This window comes from Acartia tonsa, chromosome 10 (genome assembly GCF_053477335.1).
Source record: "Acartia tonsa isolate MP-2025a chromosome 10, ASM5347733v1, whole genome shotgun sequence".
Taxonomy (NCBI): Eukaryota; Metazoa; Arthropoda; class Copepoda; order Calanoida; family Acartiidae; genus Acartia; species Acartia tonsa.
In genome coordinates this window covers 34,326,708-34,350,763 of record NC_137269.1, presented here as the reverse complement: position 1 = coordinate 34,350,763, position 24,056 = coordinate 34,326,708, and the positions used below count along the sequence as shown (strand labels likewise).

At 28.8% G+C, this 24,056-nt stretch overlaps 1 protein-coding gene across 1 annotated transcript in view; it reads right to left on the bottom strand.

Moving 5' to 3' along the window:
• LOC145329955 (protein amalgam-like) overlaps positions 1-23,517 on the bottom strand; it is a 108,698-nt gene extending 85,181 nt beyond the window's left edge. The window contains exon 1 of the mRNA XM_080174444.1: positions 23,342-23,517. The gene's annotated coding sequence lies outside the window, so the exon portion shown is untranslated. The remainder of the gene's footprint in view (positions 1-23,341) is intronic.
• Between the last annotated feature and the right edge of the window lie 539 nt (positions 23,518-24,056).

The following is a 24,056-nucleotide window of genomic DNA, read 5'->3' as shown; positions in this document are numbered from 1 at the left end:
GACTTTGGGGGGCCAGTTCTCCCTCCCTGGTTGAGATATGACCTTCAAACTTTGATATGTTCTAATACATGTTCCTAATAGTATCTGTATACATTTTTTGCTCTATATCTCAACTTTGAAGTGTTTAGCAGCCATGTTTGCAAAAGGTTGAATATTTGAGCATAAGAAAAATGCGCTAAAACCATTTTTAGACGTTGACATCTAAGTTTTGAATTTTAGATTTTACTGTACTTTTTAAATAAAAACTGGAATATTTTTTGGTGTTCTATTAATTACATTAAAAAACGAAGAAAATAAGCCATTAATCATTAAATTCTGATAACTATAAGTGGGGTAAAATTGCTTTCAAAAAAGTTCTCATAAAAAAAACATACTGTATAATATAAAGTGCAATGTATCCTCCCTACCTTCTGTTAGGAAACATAACAATTCAATTATAGAATTGCTGCGATCTTTAATGCATTTACATAAGATCATTATATAAATATTAAATATTTAAAAAAGAAAAGGCATACACTCTTGTATGACAATTTAAATGTCAAATGTAAGAAAAAAATATAAAAGTTTAATAAAATACCTCTAGAAATTCTGCACGAATTTCTTGAACAACGACGTACCTTTAGAATTAACATTTTCTTCTTTGTTTTAGTATCATATTTATGCATTCTTTACGAAAATATTATTTTATATTCATGATTCATAAGCTTTTTTTAAGGGGAGGATGAGGGAGGGGGGGGGGGTCTTTATACATGTAATAAGTCAGCTTTAAAACATTACTTAGGATGAAGCTTTGTTTAGGAAAATTATATCAAACAAAAGTTTGATATTCGTATAGTGGAATTGAATCACATATATGACTAAACATAAATTGGACGGATTACTTTTTCTGATTGACCATTTAGAATAAAAATCTATTTTATAACTTACGCTTATGGTATTCAATTAAATTACATAAAGATTTTCAAATCTAATGTAATGTAATGTAGGTTTCCGGGCCAAAGCACTTAAATTTTATTATCAATTTCAAAATCAATAATCTAATCGTTTCTCTTACATACATGTAAGCAGACAAGAAATTAAGACGAATTTAAATTTTTAGTAGCGAAGCTACTCTATAATTCACTTTGTCCGTCCGTCAGTCAGTCCGTCAGTCAGTCCGTAACGCTATGGGGGAAATGGGATTTACTCAGCTCCTATAAAAGATATAATGCTGAAATTTTTTGACAACATTCCCATCATTAAGGAGCACAATTGACTATAAAACATCATTGGCGTTCGGACCGATTTTTAGCAGGTTTTAGGCTACTTTTATATTTTTCACATTTTTCTACATATCCTCAGTGTTTATGGTCCGATTTTCAAAATTTTCAGTTACAGATATCAAAATTAAATTTCCCTTCGTTTAAAGGAACAACCATAAAGGCCAGACTGCCTTTTCAGCAGGTTTTAGGCTATTTTTATATTTTTCACATTTTTCTCTTCAGTGTTTATGGTCCGATTTTCAAAATTTTTTCAGTTATAGATATAAAAATCAAATTTTCCGTCTTTTAAAGAAAACAACCATGACGGCCAGACTGCCTTTTTAGCAGGTTTTAGGCTGTTTTTTTTTATATATTTAACATTTTTCTCCATATCTTCAGTGTTTATAGTCGGATTTTCAAAATTTTTCAGTAATATATATCAAAATTAAATTTCCCGTCTTTTAAACAAAATAACCATGACGGCCAGACTGCCTTTTTAGCAGGTTTTAGGCTATTTTTATATATTTAAAACTTTTTTCCATATCTTCAGTGTATATGGTCCGATTTTCCAAATTTTTTAAGTTAAGGATTTAAAAATTAAATTTTTTGTCGTTTTAATAAAACAACCATGACGGCCAGACTGCCTTTTATCAGGTTTTTGGCTATTTTTATATGTTTTACATATTTCCCCATATCTTTGTTTATTTTGATGCAATTTTCAAACTTTTATGGGATATCTGTATCAAAATATTTTTTCCCATTGTTATGAGCATCTTTAATATAATTTACTTTGACCATCGTCATCATGCAAAATAAAACTAGGTTTCATGTTTATTTTATCCAATAAATCTATTCTTGATTCTGGTAAAAACCTTTTAAATCTACCTGTACGTATTCCAATCGACGATTTTTTGTGCTTCGCTACTTATGGATGTTGTCATCCTTGTTTAGAAAATATCTCCCATAAAAAATAATGTGTTTATTTTTTAAAAGTAAGGTTAAATTTTTTTGTTTAAAAGGCCTATAATGCAATTAACTATAAAAATATACAAAATGTTAAGGTTTGTCCGTTGAGATCTCGCTAACCACTGAACCGATTGAGTTCTTCAGTGTAGGTATGATTCACAATGCTTGTTGGTTTTAGACATTTCTATTTTAAAATTTAAAAATCTACAGAGATTGTTTTATGCTATAATGTTTTTCTGACATTCTACCCTCCCCCTATCTATACATTTCCCCTTGATGCTACAAAAAAAGGAATCAATAGCATGCGGCCATATTTGTTTATGTTTAGTAGTATATGATTGATTCCAATTCTACGAGAGACTAAATTTAGAACGATACAATTTGTTCTTTTTTTCCAAAACGAGTACACTTTCTAACTGAAATTAACATGACCAGATTGTTCCTTCACTGTGTTATTATTGTTCTAATCTAGTAAGTGGTGATCTAGATATAATATATCTATTGGGAATATGGAGTAAATTGTGCATATAGTTTAGCTATGGATATTTTAGATAGATTAGCCAAAATCGAACATTGAAACTGATATATACAACATGGTAATGGTAATATACAGACCCCATTAAGTTCGACCTAATTTTACAACTTTAATGCACACAGGTATAGGCCATTCAAACTTTATTTTAAAAATTTCAGGGAGGAAGGGGACAATAGATAATATTCGTTTTCTCAAAAACTTGAATACTTTTATTAAATTATGTTTGGTTGCTTCCAAAATCGTAGTGTCCAAAAGTATTATAATTTTATTTATCATTATTTATGTATATCATTTATCGTTCATTGTCTTATCCCTTAAGATCCCTAAAAGTTCACTTTCGCCTATCTAAACAGCCTAACATAATCAAGGTAAAATGTCTGTGCTTGTCAAAAGATCTTTTTAACCGCTGGACCGATTAGGTTCTTATCTTGATTTGAATTTTTGTAAAAAGTAAAATGATGTAAAAATATGTAACTTCTTAATTTTCTATTTGTATTGAAAATCTTCCATTGTCTTATCACTAGTTATATTTCTTCATATAGATAATATCTGGGATCTTCAGTGATAAGACCATAAAAAATTAATTGACATACATTCCCAGTGACGAAGAAAAATATTACCCCTTCTGTAGATTATTGGTTGAAAAATTTGGACAATATTGAACTAACCATTCAAATTTCAATATAATGATTTAATTTTTTGAGCCAATTAATAAGATAATATCATAATAATTGTGTTGGTACCAGGATAATTTACAATCAAATGTCCCCTCCCTCCCTAGATCATCTCTAAAGCTATGTTATTAGTTCTACTATTATTATCATTGAAACATATTAATAAATACAGTATAACTATGCATGTTGACATATAAATTGTGTATATTAATTGAAAGAAAGGGGCATTGAAAGTTAATTATAGAGCAACTTCACTAACAATATATATACAAAAATAGACGCTATAAAAAAGAATCTATGGGTTGTTTAACAAAGGTAAATCCCTTTACACTAGTAGATTAGAAAAACAAATACTTTGATTATAGATTTCAATAGTTTTTTAGGTTATTTATTTGAAATGGTTTGGCAAAAACTACAACAGAATTTGGTCGGTATAGTGGTCAAGCAGGATAGATAGATAAAGAATTAAACAAACAATTGAACTTTATTTAATAAATAAATGTCTGAAACATTGTATTTGTCTTAGCCCAGTTAGTATCAATCTATATTGTATAAATCTATTGGATAAGCAAAAGGGATTATTATATTTACTACATTCTAGTATGTTGTTTAGTCTGGCTAAGTAATTAATAATTACAATAAATGTGTTCTATCATTTTCGCAAATATTTCGCATTATGAAAAAAAACAGAAACGCTTATTAAAACAATAGCATAAACAAGCTCATCTGGTTTGCTTCGCGCTCCCATATTAATATATTCTTGGTTTAATGGACGAATATTAAATGCATTGTTTAAAGGAACAAAAGTATTGCTTTATTTAACCCACTTACCATTAACAGTAGTTAATAATCAGTATCTCATTGTCTTTATTGACGTGAGATATTTTGTATAAAAAAATCTTTTCTTGGTTTTCAACAAATTATGCCTTTAAAATAGGTTTTTCCGAAATCTTAAACTTTAGTTTTGAACGTATAGTTTAGCTACGTGGAAAAATATTCTAACTGACTTAAAACTTTTCAATATTTATCACATTTTTCAACATATTTCTCCTAAATTACAAATAGCAGAAATATAATATTTCCTAAAACATGACGATTCAAACTGTATTAATAATATTTTTCTACTATTAACACAAGCCGCGCACTGCGGTAATATATGCACACCTCCAATAAAGCATTAAAAAAGCCTTTAGCAATATGTATTCTTATAATAAATAATATACGCATATTTACAGACATAAAAGATAATTATTATACATATATATAATATGTTCAGATGCGTAGCATCTTTATAAAAGTCCTCTTTTCTTACTGACGGACTGACTCTAAAACTCATTGTATTCTTGTATGTATAAATATTGCCTCTTTTCTACCCCTCTTTTACATATTACCTGGGAGGGAGGGGACATTGGACTGAAAATTACATTAGTTGTATAATAATAGTGTTTGTTTTTTCAAAAACTTTGGGTACTTTTATTGAATTTTGATACCAAACTAGTGGTGTCCAAACCTTTTCACCAACAATTTTACTCTAAAGAAAGGGTTATTTTGTTTTCTTTAATTATTGTTTTTTTCTCTTAAAAATACGAATAATAAATAGCTTTATAAACAGTCAGAGTATAAAGTGAAGCATAGCTTTATAGAATGTGAAAAACAATCCCGCTCCCCCAAAAAATATTAATTGATGCAATATAAAGAAATTTGCCTTAAACAAATTAATTTCCTTTCAGGTTATAATGAACAATTTTGGCATTATTGAATCAATTATCAAAGTAAACACATTTATTATTATTTCATTATGAATAAACCTTTATCAAATGTACTTTTTTTGATATATATATATATTTATTTACAAAGTAGGTTAGGAAACAGATTATAAGCAAATATAATAATAATAATCATTTTTTCCATTTTCTTGTTCAAACAAAGTTAGCTTGTGGAAAAAATACTAGTTTAAAGTTATTAAACAAGATTAATATTAAATGTATAAGTTGCGCAGTACATAAGTAGCGCAGCAATAAAATTTTATAGGCAATTTTTTGGCCCATTAATTCATTTACGCAAAATGAACATGGATGACAACATCCATAAGTAGCGTAGCACAAAAAAAAACATGGATGGACAGACCGATTGACTAATCATTTTGTTATCTGGATGGTGAATTATATAAATTAGCTTCTCTACTAAAAACAACATATTTTGAATTTAAGTTATTCTTAAACAAATAATTAAATGAAAACAAACTAATGTCTCTAAGTTTAGAAAATGATTTCTTCTTAAATCTTATTATTAATAGTGTAATTTAAAAGAATAGTACATTTAAATGTTGGTATTTACAAATAAATTATACAATTTAAGTATACATGTATGATAGAACTGTTTAAAATTTGTTTATTTTTTATACAAAAATAATTATTTATCGCATTATAATACCATAAGATATTGATTAGAAACGGTTCTAATCCACAATTATTAATTGGGTTCGAAGCCATACTGGAATAGTTATTTCTTTCATCGTATTATAAACAGCTTTCCGCTGATATAGAATGTACAATTAAAAGATTAAAACCAGTTTTTTAGCCCCGAGATGCCGAAGGCACGGGCTAAAAAACTGGTTATAATCTTATGATTGTACATTTCTATATTCGTAGAAAACTGGATATAATACGATGCTAGACATAGTTTTTTCGTATGTATGAGAACCGGTTCCTATCCACCGGATTCGAATGAATACGAGAAATAACTTTCACCTCGGGGCTAAAAAAACTAGTTTTAATCTCATAATTGTACATTCTATATCCGCGGAAAGCCGTTTATAATACGATGCGAGAAATAACTATTAAAATGCTTTAAACCTTCAATTGAGACATCATATATCTGTATCATTTATTTTGTGTTTATCATAAGAGTGCCTTTGTCATAACTGATATACATTATACATAGTTGGTATTGCTTTAAATTTTGTCTTGTCAGTGATCTTTAGGGATAGTTAAATGGATGATAAATCGATTATATTCACATTTATGATTGTCAAAATTGCTGTTTTTTTGCTGATCAAAAATTTTGCTTGAACAATTTGAACACAACCTATCAAAATTCAACAGAAGTGCCCAAATTATTGAACCAATGAAAAAGACAATACGGTTAAATTATCACAACTCTGGATACCAATGCCTTAGAATATATAAAAACTTGAAACTGTAATATTGAACAGACCTAGTAAACATAACAGGATATATCCTATTTAAATTAAATGTCATAAAATGTTATGTACACAAAAATATAACTAAAATAAATTGAACAAAGTAAGAATAGCTTTGTGACATAACAAAATAAATTACAAGATACAATAAGCTCATATATATTTAAATATAAAAGCAAATGAAAGGAGCATATAATTTTTTTTTGGGATCTAACTAGACATTAGTCGCTATTAAAGACTACTTTTTGAACTTTAGTTATGCAATGTACTTGTACATCTACCCATTTATGAATGAATTATTTCTTGTTTCTTTTTATATAAACTTTTTCTTTAGCTCTTTTTGTGTGTGTTTAAACAGCTGTTTTGTTTTTAATGATACCTATTATTACTGATAAAATATTAAATATTATTTATAGTCAAAGAGGAGTTCGGTGGGTTCAAGAAAATGATTAAAGTTCTCCTGAAAAGTACAATCCATTCGTAACATTAATTTTTGAGATCCTAAATTCAGACATATAAACCCTACTACTTTATATTATTGGATATTAGGATTTATGCTTGCACTGCTACTTATGGATATTCATATAATTGTTTTTAATATTTACCTTAAGATACATTATCCACTTGTTTAAATATATAAAAAAAAACAAGGACGATTTTATCCATTTTGTTCAGTTTTGTAAAATAAAGTCCGAAAAGATGATCTTGAATTATGATAAACAAAATTTACCCTTTAGTATGATCTACTAGACCATTTGCAAAATGTTTTATATCTGCAATTTAGAACCAATTAATCAAAATTTAATACATTTACTAACGACTGACAGAACGAATTTGGGTATCAGTATAATTCACATCCAATATTGATTCTTCACTAGGAAAGAAGAAAGAGGAGACATTTGGCTAGTTCAATAATACACTAGTCCCCAAAGTTGTAAAATAACGTTTTCTTATTCGTTGACTCAACAACTTTCAGGACTTTAATAAAATTTAATTGTTTAATGCTAAAACGTTTCAACAACTAATTTTTATCTACAGAAAGGGTAATTTTAAGTATAATCATTAGGAATAAAATAAATTTTTCGGTTATTTTCTTATCATTCTGGATACCTAGATACCTAGATTTTTAAACCTACGGACAAACTTATAGAGTAACTTCGCTAATGCAAATAATGTATGTAGGTAGACACTACGTAAAATTTCAAGATAATTATTAAACGTTGCGCAAAAAATTTACTTAAAAGCATACAAGAAATTTATTTTAGTTTTTACCAGTTGGTTTAACATTATATTTTCTATATATTTCGTTCGATTTTAATGATATCATATATCTTATCGTTATTATAAGTATGCTAAAATTGTGCGATCGATTTCAAACTTAATATGATGATTTCTGAAAAGCCTAAATTCATATCTGCAACTTGGAAAACCTTCCCCTAAATGGAAAACTCAAAGGTATCAATAGTTTTCGAGATCTTGGGCTACAGAAAGAAAAGCCTATCTTTTTATATAATTGAATTGTTTAGTACAATATAAAAAGGATTCTATTATTTTTTCTACTTAATAAAAAATACACATCTGAATATTGGAAGACAAAAACTTCTAGTACTAATTTTCCATTTTTCCTTATCTTAGCATTCAATATGAATATACTCAAAAAAATGAAAATCAACACTTTAACTTATTCCCCCCACCCAAAAAAAAAATATATTGTATTATATTTTATTATTGATCGCTGAAAAAAATAGGGGAAAATGTATAGTGTTACATGATGTTTTATACGTTAAAGCTAATGAAATAAAAATAAAAAACAGTTTAATAAAAGCATCCCAAAAAGGTTGGGATTGGCTTGAACAGTATTTTTTATACATTTTTTAGGGTTTAAATTTAATTGGTAGATTTTTTTAAATTTTTTGATTTTATCATATCAATAAATCTTAAAACCTCACTTATTTTTGCCATGATTGTCCATCTTAAGATCTTTAGTTTTTTTTCTTTGCATTTTTGTGTAATGCCTAGGTGTTAGTAGAACGAGATGGCCGGAAATTAACTCTCTGTGTGTTCTTACTCTAGATTCAGATGTCCATTCTGATATATGTACCATAAAGTATTGTTGATACAATAACAAGGAATAATATAGCCATAAGTAGCGCAGCAGTATTCTGATATGTGTACCATAAAGTATTGTTGATACAATAACAAGAAATAATATAGCCATAAGTAGCGCAGTATTCTGATATATGTACCATAAAGTATTGTTGATACAATAACAAGGGCTAGTATAGCCATAAGTAACGCAGTAGTATTCTGATATATGTACCATAAAGTATTGTTGATACAATAACAAGGAATAACATAGCCATAAGTAGCGCAGTATTCTGATATATGTACCATAAAGTATTGTTGATACAATAACAAGAAATAATATAGCCATAAGTAGCGCAGTATTCTGATATATGTACCATAAAGTATTGTTGATACAATAACAAGGGCTAGTATAGCCATAAGTAACGCAGTAGTATTCTGATATGTGTACCATAAAGTATTGTTGATACAATAACAAGAAATAATATAGCCATAAGTAGCGCAGTATTCTGATATATGTACCATAAAGTATTGTTGATACAATAACAAGGGCTAGTATAGCCATAAGTAATGCAGTAGTATTCTGATATATGTACCATAAAGTATTGTTGATACAATAACAAGGAATAACATAGCCATAAATAGCGCAGTATTCTGATATATGTACCATAAAGTATTGTTGATACAATAACAAGAAATAATATAGCCATAAGTAGCGCAGTATTCTGATTTATGTACCATAAAGTATTGTTGATACAATAACAAGGGCTAGTATAGCCATAAGTAACGCAGTAGTATTCTGATATATGTACCATAAAGTATTGTTGATACAATAACAAGGAATAACATAGCCATAAGTAGCGCAGTATTCTGATATATGTACCATAAAGTATTGTTGATACAATAACAAGGAATAATATAGCCATAAGTAGCGCAGTATTCTGATATATGTACCATAAAGTATTGTTGATACAATAACAAGGGCTAGTATAGCCATAAGTAACGCAGTAGTATTCTGATATATGTACCATAAAGTATTGTTGATACAATAACAAGGAATAATATAGCCATAAGTAGCGCAGTATTCTGATATATGTACCATAAAGTATTGTTGATACAATAACAAGGGCTAGTATAGCCATAAGTAACGCAGTAGTATTCTGATATATGTACCATAAAGTATTGTTGATACAATAACAAGGAATAATATAGCCATAAGTAGCGCAGTATTCTGATATATGTACCATAAAGTATTGTTGATACAATAACAAGGGCTAGTATAGCCATAAGTAACGCAGTAGTATTCTGATATATGTACCATAAAGTATTGTTGATACAATAACAAGGAATAATATAGCCATAAGTAGCGCAGTATTCTGATATATGTACCATAAAGTATTGTTGATACAATAACAAGGGCTAGTATAGCCATAAGTAACGCAGTAGTATTCTGATATATGTACCATAAAGTATTGTTGATACAATAACAAGGAATAACATAGCCATAAGAAGCGCAGTATTCTGATATATGTACCATAAAGTATTGTTGATACAATAACAAGGAATAATATAGCCATAAGTAGCACAGCAGTATTTTGATATATCCTTATACTAAAGTAACAGGATGTTTGTCTGTCTGTGTGTCTGTACCGAAGGATCTCGCTAACCGCTGAACCGATCGGGTTCTCCTTAACAGGGTAGATTCTCATATGTCCTGGGAAGGTTTTTTTTTAACTATTTTGGGGGAGGGTACTACCACCCTCCCAAAAGAAATGACAAAAAAATTTAAAATTTTCTTAAAATCTGGAAGACTTCAACGTAACATTAAGATGTATCTGTAACATAAAGAATTATCGTAGACTTTAACAAACAAAAACATTTAAAGTGCCACTAGAGGCCTCTAGGGGCGTAGCCGCTAGTGTACCATAAAGTATTGTTGATACAATAACAAGAAATAGTAGAGCCATAAGTAGCTCAGCATTATCATTATATTATACTTCAAATTAAAATGATGATTTCACTTATAACTTAAAATGTATCATTTTTAATTAAAAAAAAAGGATGTTTCTCTCCACGGCAAGGTCCTAACCCTACGGAGATCTTCTAACCTTACATAACCTTATCTAAGAACAAAGTAATAGTGTCTGACTGATTATGACGTAACAAAAACAAATTAGCCAATGAGAGGCCGTTATTGACCAATGGTAAAATTTATAGTGGCCTCTCATTGGCTATTTTTTTTGTTACGTCATAATCAGTCAGACACTATTACTGTGTTCCTTATCTAACCTATAATAAGAATTAAAAACTTGGGTCCATTTGCAATATGCGAGAAACCACTTAAAAACTAAAGTGAAAATATTTCTATGCCGATATTGTTAATTAATTAGAAAAATCATATTATTTTAAAATACAGCAATAAAAAAGTATTTAAAATTTTTTTGTTCATCTTTAAATATTGAGTAGAGAAGGACGGACGGACATTACCTAATTATAGAATAGCTGCGCTACTAAAAATATATATATAAGTGAAGATATTCCCCTCATTAAATGTCTTTATAATGGTTGAAAAAGAGAAAAATATTATTGTTGTTCACTTCTGTACATTTATCTTTAGCTTTTTAAAAGCAAAGCTTTTCTACCATTAGGGTCGGTCCGAAACGGTTAGCTATTTTCTTTAATTTATATATGTTAGAATTGTCGAATATAATTTGCATGATAATTCCCATGAAAGTTAGATATGATTTAGAAAGCGTAGCAATTCTACAATCGTTATTAGCAGAGTCAAGTTAATTATTGTAGTTTTGAACTAAACAAAGCATTTGACAACATAAAAATTGAACCTGTCTGTTCTTAGCATAGAGAAAGAAACACTATATTGTAAATAATGCTGCCCTCTAAAAATTAAAACTAATACTGTCATTTGTTGGTTTATAAACTTTTGATGGTAATATTGAAGTTTCATTGAGTTGTACAAAGTATTAGTGTTAAAAATTTTCCAACAATAATCTAAATTATGAATAATTTTATTTAGCCTTATTTACATATAATCTAATGTCTGAGTTTTTAAATAAACTTAATTAACAACCCTTTCCTTTCCCTAAAATCATAAGCTACCAAGTTAAGAACTATTTATTGTCTTTATATCTATCTCTCTATCTCTGAGACATAATGTAATTATCCAACGTGTAATTTAATGCTTTTTAGAGCAATTACTTAACACTTTACGTAATGTTTTTATCATATAGTGGATGTAAAAAACAAGGATGACAACATCCACAAAAGTATAGCTTAACAAATAAAATAAACATTACAAATTCAGAGATACCAAATAATTTTATTCATTTCTAAATGTATTTAAACTTGTGGCAAAATATTCATAAATTAAAGACATTTATTTTATGACTTGAATATAAAGAAGTTATGTCTAATCTTCCTAGAAATGGCTATCCAAGAAATCTAGGTAATTAGCTTAATATATTTGGTAAAAATAGTGTTAAAAAACTAAAATAGTATCATGTTTGAAATAGACGTACTGACATAGGTTTGCTTCGTATACTAAAGAGTTTCTAGTCTTAAACTATTTCTCATACAAACCGTAATGCTAAGACAAAATTTGAATGTACTATAAGATTCAAACAAGCTTAAAGTAACGAATACTTTACGAAAAATGTTTTACGGGTGAACCAACCCAAAACATAGAATAGCTTTGCTTTATGAAATATTCCCTAAATGTAAGTAATAACCCTTTGCTGTCATTTGTAGTTAAATTTCATTATAAAGCATAAAATTAGGCTATAAAGAAATTTAATCACACTTTCCTGGTGGCTGATATTTAATATTTGTAAAAATAAAGCTTTTTATAATTAGGGTCGGTCCGTCCGTTGGAACGGTTAGCTCTTTTCGTTAATTTAGATTGTTAGAATTGTCCTATCGATTTCAAACTTTGAATAGGATTACTTTAAAAGTTAGGTACGAATTAGAAAGCGTAGCAACTCTATGGTCGTTACGATAATGTCCGAAAATCCATTATAAAAATGTTGATTTTTTAACTTTTTTAATAACAAATTTTTATATGATATAATTATCCGCTTTATCTTATTTTGGAATATTGATTCCTAGGACAACAAAGAACAATGTTATAAGCGAAGTATCTCCATAATTAGGTCCTAAAAAAATAAGTATGTCCTTCAACATTAGCCTATATCTCAGCAGTTTTTTAAAATAATTACTTACAACATTGTTTCGACTTTTATACATTCATATTCTGATTATTCAGTTCTGACACTCTTCAAGTGTTAACAATCGTTTGTCCAACTGTTTCAGAGGTTCGCTTTTTTTTGTCATCTTTGTTTTTTTCATAATCCTTACAAACTTAATTATTTGAATTTTTAAATAAACTCAAATTTTCCAGAGAAGCCAAGATAAATAAAGCTCAAGGACGTTACTTAATATTAAGGTATACTTGGCACCAAAAGTATCCAAAAGTGGTAGTCCTTTGAAAGTCCTTTAAATCCACATTTTCTGTTGAATCTTACCTAAAATTAAAGGAAATGTATATTTAATATACCTTAAGTTTTTTCCCGTGACTTCAGGATCATATAATTATAAAAATAATTAATTGCCATCTAATAATAATTTTTGCAATGGAATATTCATATCTACACACAAAGAAACATTAGTTTAAAAGTAGTTAGGCTAATAATTTTTTTTTTAAAGCGAAGCTTTTCTATAATTAGGGTCGGTCCGTCCGTCCGTCCATTCATCCGTCCGTCCGTCCGTCCATCCGTCCGTCCGTCCGTACGTTTTTTTACTTTTTTAACAACTAATTGTTATGTGATCTAATAATCCGATTGATCTGATTTTTTGTATACTGATTCCTGGGACAACAAAGTTCAATTTTATAAGCGAAGCAACCCTATAATCAAATCCTAAAGTTGTAAATATGTCCATAAAAATTATTCTGTATCAAGCAGTTTTTCAACAATTTTACTTACAATTTTGCTTCGATTCTTATACTTTTATATTCTGATTATTCAGTTTTGACATTATGCAAGTGTTAAAGTCCGTTTGTCCTACCAGTTCAGTGCTTCGCTTTTATGGATGTTGTCATCCTTGTTTTTTTATGAATTATGAAGGTGCTTTACTTTATTATGTATAATAGGATCTAATGAGGTTTTACCACTCAAATAATATCAATCATTATATTCATATAAGATAACCTTAGACAAGCTAACAACAATATTTTGTAAAGTCATAAAATACAAGGCAAAAAACACAAGAAATATTAAAAAATTAACGTGGCTTTTTTTTCAAAATCTAAATTTTAAAATTATCTAGTTTAGCGACATCAAGAGGTGATCGAAGCATATAAATACCCTTCAATAAAAAGTAATAAGACTTTTTTTGTCTGAAGCTGGATATCTCGGAAACAGCTGGTCCGAATTGGTTACGCCTCAAAAAGTCCCTTTTCTCCATTAATGTAGCTTACGGACACACTTATATTTTCAACTTTAGAGCTGCCTAGCTACCAAAACTGGAATGAACTTGAAACCAAATGAAAGTATAACTGTGTTAAAGAGATGAAAAGAGAAATAAAAGTAACAATGTTAAATTTGGTAAAAGGGAATGAAAATGAATTATAAATTTATATATTGAAGGATAGATAGAAAGATGGATAGAGATAGATTGATAGAAAGATGGATAGAGATAGATTGATAGAAAGATGGATAGAGATAGATTGATAGAAAGATGGATAGAGATAGATTGATAGAAAGATGGATAGAGATAGATTGATAGAAAGATGGATAGAGATAGATTGATAGAAAGATGGATAGAGATAGATTGATAGACAGATGGATAGAGATAGATTGATAGAAAGATGGATAGAGATAGATTGATAGAAAAATAGATAGAGATAGAATGATAGACAGATGGATAGAGATAGATTGATAGAAAGATGGATAGAGATAGATTGATAGAAAGATGGATAGAGATAGATTGATAGAAAGATGGATAGAGATAGATTGATAGAAAGATGGATAGAGATAGATTGATAGAAAGATGGATAGAGATAGATTGATAGAAAGATGGATAGAGATAGATTGATAGAAAGATGGATAGAGATAGATTGATAGAAAGATGGATAGAGATAGATTGATAAACAGATGGATAGAGATAGATTGATAGAAAGATGGATAGAGATAGATTGATAGAAAAATAGATAGAGATAGAATGATAGACAGATGGATAGAGATAGATTGATAGAAAGATGGATAGAGATAGATTGATAGAAAGATGGATAGAGATAGATTGATAGAAAGATGGATAGAGATAGATTGATAGAAAGATGGATAGAGATAGATTGATAGAAAGATGGATAGAGATAGATTGATAGAAAGATGGATAGAGATAGATTGATAGAAAGATGGATAGAGATAGATTGATAGAAAGATGGATAGAGATAGATTGATAGACAGATGGATAGAGATAGATTGATAGAAAGATGGATAGAGATAGATTGATAGAAAAATAGATAGAGATAGAATGATAGACAGATGGATAGAGATAGATTGATAGAAAGATGGATAGAGATAGATTGATAGAAAGATGGATAGAGATAGATTGATAGAAAGATGGATAGAGATAGATTGATAGAAAGATGGATAGAGATAGATTGATAGAAAGATGGATAGAGATAGATTGATAGAAAGATGGATAGAGATAGATTGATAGAAAGATGGATAGAGATAGATTGATAGAAAGATGGATAGAGATAGATTGATAGACAGATGGATAGAGATAGATTGATAGAAAGATGGATAGAGATAGATTGATAGAAAAATAGATAGAGATAGAATGATAGACAGATGGATAGAGATAGATTGATAGAAAGATGGATAGAGATAGATTGATAGAAAGATGGATAGAGATAGATTGATAGAAAGATGGATAGAGATAGATTGATAGAAAAATGGATAGAGATAGATTGATAGAAAGATGGATAGAGATAGATTGATAGAAAGATGGATAGAGATAAATTGATAGAAAGATGGATAGAGATAGATTGATAGAAAGATGGATAGAGATAGATTGATAGAAATATGGATAGAGATAGATTGATAGAAAGATGGATAGAGATAGATTGATAGAAAGATGGATAGAGATAGATTGATAGAAAGATGGATAAAAAAGTCTAGAGGGAAAGGAATTGTCTTCAGAATATATTTCCCTGTGACTGAAAAGTTTTATTTGAAAATTATCCTAATTTAATCATTGCCTAAATCTGGATGAATCTTCCGTTCTTTATCAAATCAAAGTAGGGAGACTTTAAAGGGACAACTCATTTAATCTAATTTTCTTAATTTCAAGGTTTTGCATTAACCTTGGTATATTTTTAAAAGCAAAGATTTTCTTTATCTAAATAAAGAATGTCCCTAACGTATAGTTAACGTATAATTAATCTTAGGAAAAGTATAATAATACCAAAAAGTCAGTATGTCTATTTAAACACGTTGATATTTTTGATAGCAATTCTACTCTATAATTTAAAATGTCCGTCTGTGAGTCTGAAAAGGTTTGAGGAAAACGTGATTTTCTCGGCTCCAAGAAAGATAGAAGGTTTAAACTTCTTGTCAACATTTCCATCAATGTGGACGGTTAGAACAACGAGCGAATGCGCTACTTGTTACGCAACAGTCGCGGGTTTTAATCCCCACACGTAATTTATCCTGTCAAAAAATTACAAAGGCTGAATATAGTAATCCTTTGATAATCAGGTAAATCTTTTGTTTTATACATAATATCCTGTATAAATTATTCCATTAATCTGATAATGCACCTCAGTAAAAGTATTATGAAGCCAAGGGCGTACACTCTACTTTGCCTTGGGGAAGATTCTACCTTCCGCCTTACCAACTAAAAAATATCTAGTGAGTGGGGGGATGGGGTTTGGAGTGCAGTCCCTACCCTTAACGATTTTACCCAGGTTTTGGCTTTTTTAATGCAGTTTAAATTTGTCTTCCGCCCTGAAAAGTATACTTTACAAAAAAAGTACACACCCATTTCCTGAAATTAATATTAAGGTGGGATGTAACCCCCCCGCCCCCCCCCTCCCCCAATTTATCAACCCCCCCTTTGTGCATGCCTATGTATAAAGCATAAATCATATTAATCATTTTTTGGATAAATAGTACAATATTCATAATATTATACCTTACTTTATATAAACAAAATTATTGATCTACTAGGCATTGTTTTATATTAAGAAATAGTTTATAATTTTTTTAGTAAATGAAAAAAATGAGTAAGAGAGTCCCTCATGGATAGGGCCAAGCAGGATAAAAAACCTGAAGTAGCTAAAAAGATGTCTTTTTAAATTTATTAGGTTATGTGGTCTATTATTTGCTACTGTAATAAAAAAAGGATGGCAACATCAATAAAAGCGAAGCTCTAAATTCGATTTGTAAGTATGTAAATTTGTTGCAAAATTGAACTATAACATACTTTAATTTTGTAGTCTTTATTATGGAGATGCTTCGCTTATTAAATTGTATATTGTTGTCCCAGGAAACGTTGATTAAAAAATAAGATAATTTATATAATCATATTTTATAGAAAAATTTAAAAATCAACATATGTTTATGTTTTAAGTGGACTGAGAATATTCTGGTAATGATAATAGAGTTGCTATGCTTTCTAAATCGTACCTTACTCTAACAGGAATCATCTTACAAAGTTTGAATTCGATAGGTCTAAACCAGCTATCCATTACATAGTTCAATGAAAGAAATTAAGGAATGTTTATGAATAATGCATCATTTTCAATAAATTTCTTAAGCAACTCTGCTTTAGCGTACTTATCATCTCTTTACTTTCTTATTATATTATGGGGAGGTGGAATCTACATATCACCAGGGTTAAATTAATTCAAGACCTGCGCGATTTTTATTGTTTTATTATTCTTGTTACTTTACTTGAGTGTTGTTTATTCAATGGAGGGGAAAAGTTTTATTGTGAAAAGAAGAATATACAATTATATACACCACCTATTGAAAAAAAAAAGATTACATTTTAATATTTTTTTAGATAAGACCCAGAGAACTATAAAAACCCTTTTCTAATCACCTACCTAATCAAATAAAAATATCTTCAAAAAGCGTCTAATTTGGAATTAAACACATTTAAATTATTGCAATGCACTTGAAGTCAAATAAATAAAAAATATGATTAAATTATTTAAAGGCATATTTTAGTGCTCTATATAGTAAAATCATACAGTACATAAAATCAGAACTGGCGATTATGTTATGCTTTCGGCGAATAAATTTTCAAGTTTACCCTCAACCGCACGTTAGTCCTGTCTTAACCCCTGCTATGCTGTGCAATGTTGATAGGGAAGCCTGGTGTATAACAGGGAGGTAGGGCCTTTGGACTCCACATTATAATAAAACTTGAAATTTTTTTGAACACGTCTTCTAAATCGTCGGCATAAAAAAGATGGATACTTTTCATACGTCTAGATTATCACACAATAATCTTTTCTGCAGAAGGGGGAATTCATTTACATTATTGGAGACGTACATCCATTCATCATCCATTGTCTTATACCCTGAGATCCCTTTGTGTCTTACTAAGGTACAACTTCTTTCATTCACGGTCAACTTTTAGTTTTCTAGATAAAAGAATAAAAGTTGGGCACATCTTATTTAGAAAGGTGTAAACATCAAAGATACGAAAAAGAGTTCTTTTTGATCGATATTCTACAATAAATGTATAAGGTTATGAAATACACACCATGTTACATAAAGTATAGGGTCTGTTTATTACGACCTCTCTAACCCCTGAGCCAATTTCATGCAAGTTTTATACAGATCCCAGAAAGGTTTTAAGCTAATTCACTGCACTAATTGCAGGGGACTTAGCTGTTAATGTATTATACTATAATTTAAAGTAATAAGTTTTTTTTTGTCTATAGCTTAAGATTCAACTATTGAATTGATTAAGCTCTCAATTTTGAGAAAGATCCAGAGCCGGGTTAAACTGAATTCTCGGGATTATTTTAGGCTATTTTCTGCGCTTCAAAATTCCCTCGAATAAAAGCCAATAATTGCTACGGTTGCAGGCACTAGTAAAAGGCTATAAAATATAAAACAAACCAGATAGAAATAAGGAACTGTTATACTTATTTGAGTCATCTAGATAAATGGAACGATTATGCATATCTTATTAATAAATTAATTGATATCATGATAATTTAAATCTAATATTTATATTGAATGATAAAACTTTTACATATTTATCAACTTTCTAAATTTCTTTAATTTTCCTGATATATGGAAACCCTGTAGTTTTATTTTCAGCATAATGTTATTAAATGTTTTGTTAAGGTCCAACCTACATTTTTGCATGTATATCAAGAAGTTAAGCTAAAATTAGGCAAAGTTTAACTTTCTAGTAACCAATATCCTTTTAACAAGGATAACAACATAAATAACTTTCATAAATTTATTTTTAATTCAATTATAATAAAGCAAGAAACCCATTGACTTTTTGGACTGTTAATAAACTGTTGAAATAATTACATATAACGTTTTTTTAAAGAAACTTATGTTTATCAAAATTTGCTGTACTAACTCGTTTAAAAGCAGTTAACTAAGCCTACTACTAAAGAGACAAATTAACAAATACTAATTTTGGAAAAGCTTCGTTTCAAAATTTGTGGAATGATTTTTAAGATTTTGCATCAAAGCAGAAACTTTTAAGAAACTTTTTTTGCAATGAAATATTTATATAATAAAGAATTAGACGTTTTATATTATAGAATAGGAACCAGCTTTTTAGGTTAAATTTAAATAAATGTCGGCTTTTACTTTTAAGCTAAAATTATGATAATATTGGATATTTTTTATTCTATCTACTACCATTTTGTAACTTTGCGCGAAAAAGATGTGTTCCTGTTTTTTACTACGCAATGTCTACCCTAAAATAATAAGAATGCGCTTTATAGAAAAAAAACATTTATTTGAACGTGTTGGGAATAAATATGTAGTAAGTCTATCAAGATCTAATCAACAAGTTCTATTGTCTGCAGTAATTAATATATATTAGTCAGGGCTTCTAAAGACTTTAAGCAGGCCTGCAGCAAATAACTTTTTATTTTCTGCTTAGAAAATACCAAAAGTATTTGTTAAACACAAGTGTTCTAATTTTCTTGTCTTCCGTTTGATTTAAAAACAACTAACGACCCTATCCTTTAGTGTGTTTGTATTCGAATGGGTTGAAAGGAAGCGTAGATGAAAGACTTAATACCATCTCAAGACTTGAAATTAAAAACCAACCTGATTGCTAGATGAAGTTTCCCTGAATTGAAATTCAATAGGACTATAAAAACCTAAAAACCTTTCTTCTTACTTCTTTATATAAAATCTAATATAAATCTAAAGACTAAATCTTATATCAAATTATTCTTTATAAACCCTAACTATGAAGTATAATATTAATTACAAGGTGTAATCTCTACTCTTGACCTTGGCAAGGTTTCTAATAAGAATGCAGAAACTAAATTAAGTCAACTTACAATATATTACATGTTGCAAGCTTAAACATGTATATGCATTACATACTTTATTGTCTTAGACATATCCGTTATATATAGACTTAGTTTAGACTTTTGATTATTATGTTCTAATAAGTCTTAATGTTTGATATTAATCGTAATTAATCAAAAAAACAGAGTCCCTAGAGACTAGGAGAAGGTTTTCTATATGTATCATATTCTTTAATAAAGACTATAATCTAGATATATCATATTATTAGTGTATTATAATATAAATATATGTATATACTTGAGGTTAATTCTGTTAATCTAATAATTAATATTAGCCACAAACGATGTCTAATCATATTGATATATGATAAGCTTGGCTTCAGGGGGAATATTTAAGATCAATATGGCAATAATCAAGTAGATGTATATTAGAGTTTTCAAAATAAAGATATTTTTTAAAGAAAAAAAAGTTAATTTTATCCATGACAATTACAGCTTGCAACAATTTAAATCAAAAATAATCAGTGAGAAGGAACTCATATTTTTAAAGCTATATAATTAACCATATTTAATTTAGCATACCTTGTTTGCATATGCTTGATTTTAATCAACTAAAAAAATATCTAGGATTCTATGCAAAAAAACACACAGTCTAATCAATTATCTATTGTTTCCATCATATATTAATAGATACTCTTATTATTATAACTTATTTAATCCGAAATAACTTTATTATTCTGCTACTTTATTTCAAAAGCAAACCTTTTCAATATGATTTAATTATAATGTTTATTTAAATTTTGTAAGAAACGCGTCGCCGGAGCCTTTCTGATCTGTAGGCGGGGAGTTGACATTGGATAATAAATCATTTGGGTACCCAAAGTTTTACTATCATGTTTTCTCATTGATTAGAACTATTTGGGTATTCTGGTTGAATCTTGATTGTTTTGTTTTTAACTAGCAGCAATCTACATTAGGGATAGTTTTGTTTAATTTTGTTGCAAAGATATCTTTTAAATTAAATTGTTCAATTCCATTTATAGCCACAACTACTTTACATCATGATATAAAGTCCATTCGTTGTATAATTAATTATAATATATACGTAAATTCCAAATAATTCTGTTTTCAATTTGAATCTCATTTATTGTAATTGATTTTTGGATGTTACCATCCTTGTTTTATCTTTATAATTGTACTACTCTATCTATAAATAAAACCTGTGCAGTGGGAAGTTTCGGTAAAAATATGACACATTTTTGAAAAGGTTAAAACAAAACTTAATAAAATTTTAACATTTCATGATAAAAAACAACAACAAATAAATAATTAAAATAAGTTAATAATTTTTGCTATTTCCAGTACAAAGCAACATAAGAAATAAAAACAGAACAATCCCCAAGGTTAAAACTTTGGAAACATTGAGATATGATAAGCACAACAGCAGACAGACCTACTAAACCTTATCATGAAAAGCTAACAAATTAATTATTTTGAGAAATAAAATTTTAAAAAGGTGAGATATAGCCAACCAAAAAAACTGAAACTCTTCAATTTCTGTTTAAATGGTTTTAAATTCAATTTGAAATGTGTCTTGTGCAAGATAGAAAGTGTCACTACGAACAAACCAATTTCTAAGCGAAACTTCTCCACAAGTAACACGAGTATTCAAGTATTTTCTTTTCCTCGACTTACGCCCATATAATATTTATGTAAAATATTCTATCTATTCTAATTTCTATTTGATTCGGTTGTAAGAAGGGATAAGAAAATGTACACACATGTAAATGTTTAATGTCCTTTTATAGATTATAGTTCTTAATAAAGATATCTTGTTTTTCAGATTAAATTCGTATTTGACTTGAGCTATTTTGTAAATACACTTAAAATTTACATGCACTAGACGACAATAAAAAAAGGTTCTAAGGTTAAATAATACTTTCAGAATTACAAGTTAAAAACGGGCTGAGATTTCTGATTATCAAGATGTTATCTGGACTATTTGCTAGCTTCAGAATCCACTAAAAGACAAATTCAATTACAAGAAAAGAAGGTCAATTCAAACGGGAGCTCTTTAATGGTTATTTCATTTCCAGTTGTCCGCGAAAATGAAAAAAAAAATCCTGGACAGGGACATTCTCCCAAGAATTACAAAGGCACCCAATTTTTAGAATATTTAATTCGTCGGCTGTAGCATTTTGGACACTTTCAGTAAATAATGCATGATTATTCGGTTGAAACGAGCAAGTTTCAACCAAGGATAGTTTCAACCAAATAATTCTAATCGAAAGTAGAGATATGAAACCAGGTTTAATTAATTAGAATTGGATCCAATCTCAAAACACTTACAAGAATCATTACAATTTTTCATAGGAATCGTCATTAAATTACAACATAAGAAAAATAAAGACTGGAAGTAATAATATTAATTTTGAGATTCAATAAAGGACTAGACACTGTTAATGAATAAATTACTAATTAAACAGAAAATACATACAAAAAGCAAAAATAAATTCAAATAAATATATTAATTAATAATAAGGTCATGTGTATTGTAAACTTAATAGTTGCATAGATTGTAAAGTCATAGGCAAAGAATAGCCAGTTATAAAATATACGTATAATTTTAAAGTTATAAATAGGATGTAAATATAATTTCTTATTAGGTATGTAAGATATTAGTTTTAATACAGCATAAAATTTAATGTATTTATTTAATAAAAGCATCAATATTTGAAGTGTTTTGCGGAATTTTCTTTTTACGCGTTTCCATACATTAAGAGCAAATGTTTTTTTTATAATAAGTGTTTTTAAATGTTTACAGGGAAAAGGGAAGGTGATTCTGACAAACAATTCTAAAGGAAAATTTCTCCACAACACCCTTCCCCTTTTTCTCCTCTTGAGTTACATGAAAAAAAAGCAAGTTATACTCCAACCTTACTCCAACAAAATATTAAATTTTGCGGCATTTTAAATTGGAATTTATTGGCTGAATAGCAGCCCCTGAAATGTTTATTTTGTGGATCGTTGTTAAACTTATACAAAAAAACACAATACACAGTTCTTTTAAAAACTATAAAAAGAGCATACCTTGAAATTTAAGTGCCTAGAATACCCCCTAGAAAGGCCTAAGATGCGTAAAACACGCTACAGCTAATTACTATGTACGTTACGTACACACAGTTTTGTTTTGCGGATTTTTCACACAAATTTTCAATAACCTTATTCTAATAACACACCTCTTAAGTGACAATTACATGAAAACTAACACTTTCTATAGTCTTTTCTAGAGAGAGAGAGAGAGAGATAAAGAGAAAGGGAAAGAGAGAAAAACAAGATATAAAGAGAGAGAAGGGAGGGAAAGAATGTGAGAGGTAGAAAGGGACCTACAGAGGCCATGTCATGTCCAGCGGGAAAAATATGTTCGGTCGCGGGGGAAACATGGCATGAAACACGGACAAATTTATGGATAACGCCAGGCCTTTTGTACACCCCTCAAAAAAGGAGTGTAGGTTTTAAATCAGGCCTAGGGAGGTAGATATACCTCAGCCCTCCCCTTCCCCGCCTCTTCTTTTAATAAATAAATTTGTAAATGGAAAGATAAAAGGAAGTTAAGTATACTGCCACTGGGCCTTTTATTACACCTTTCACATTTTCGTGTTATTTGATATTTTCTTTTATTATAAACATTTACTTTATGGTTTTTATTCATTAGTATTACTTGTAGGTCTTTCCTGTTATATAGAGTAGTAATTTTTTTATCTGAAGCTAAAGATAAATGCAGTCCGAATGGTTTGCTCTGTTC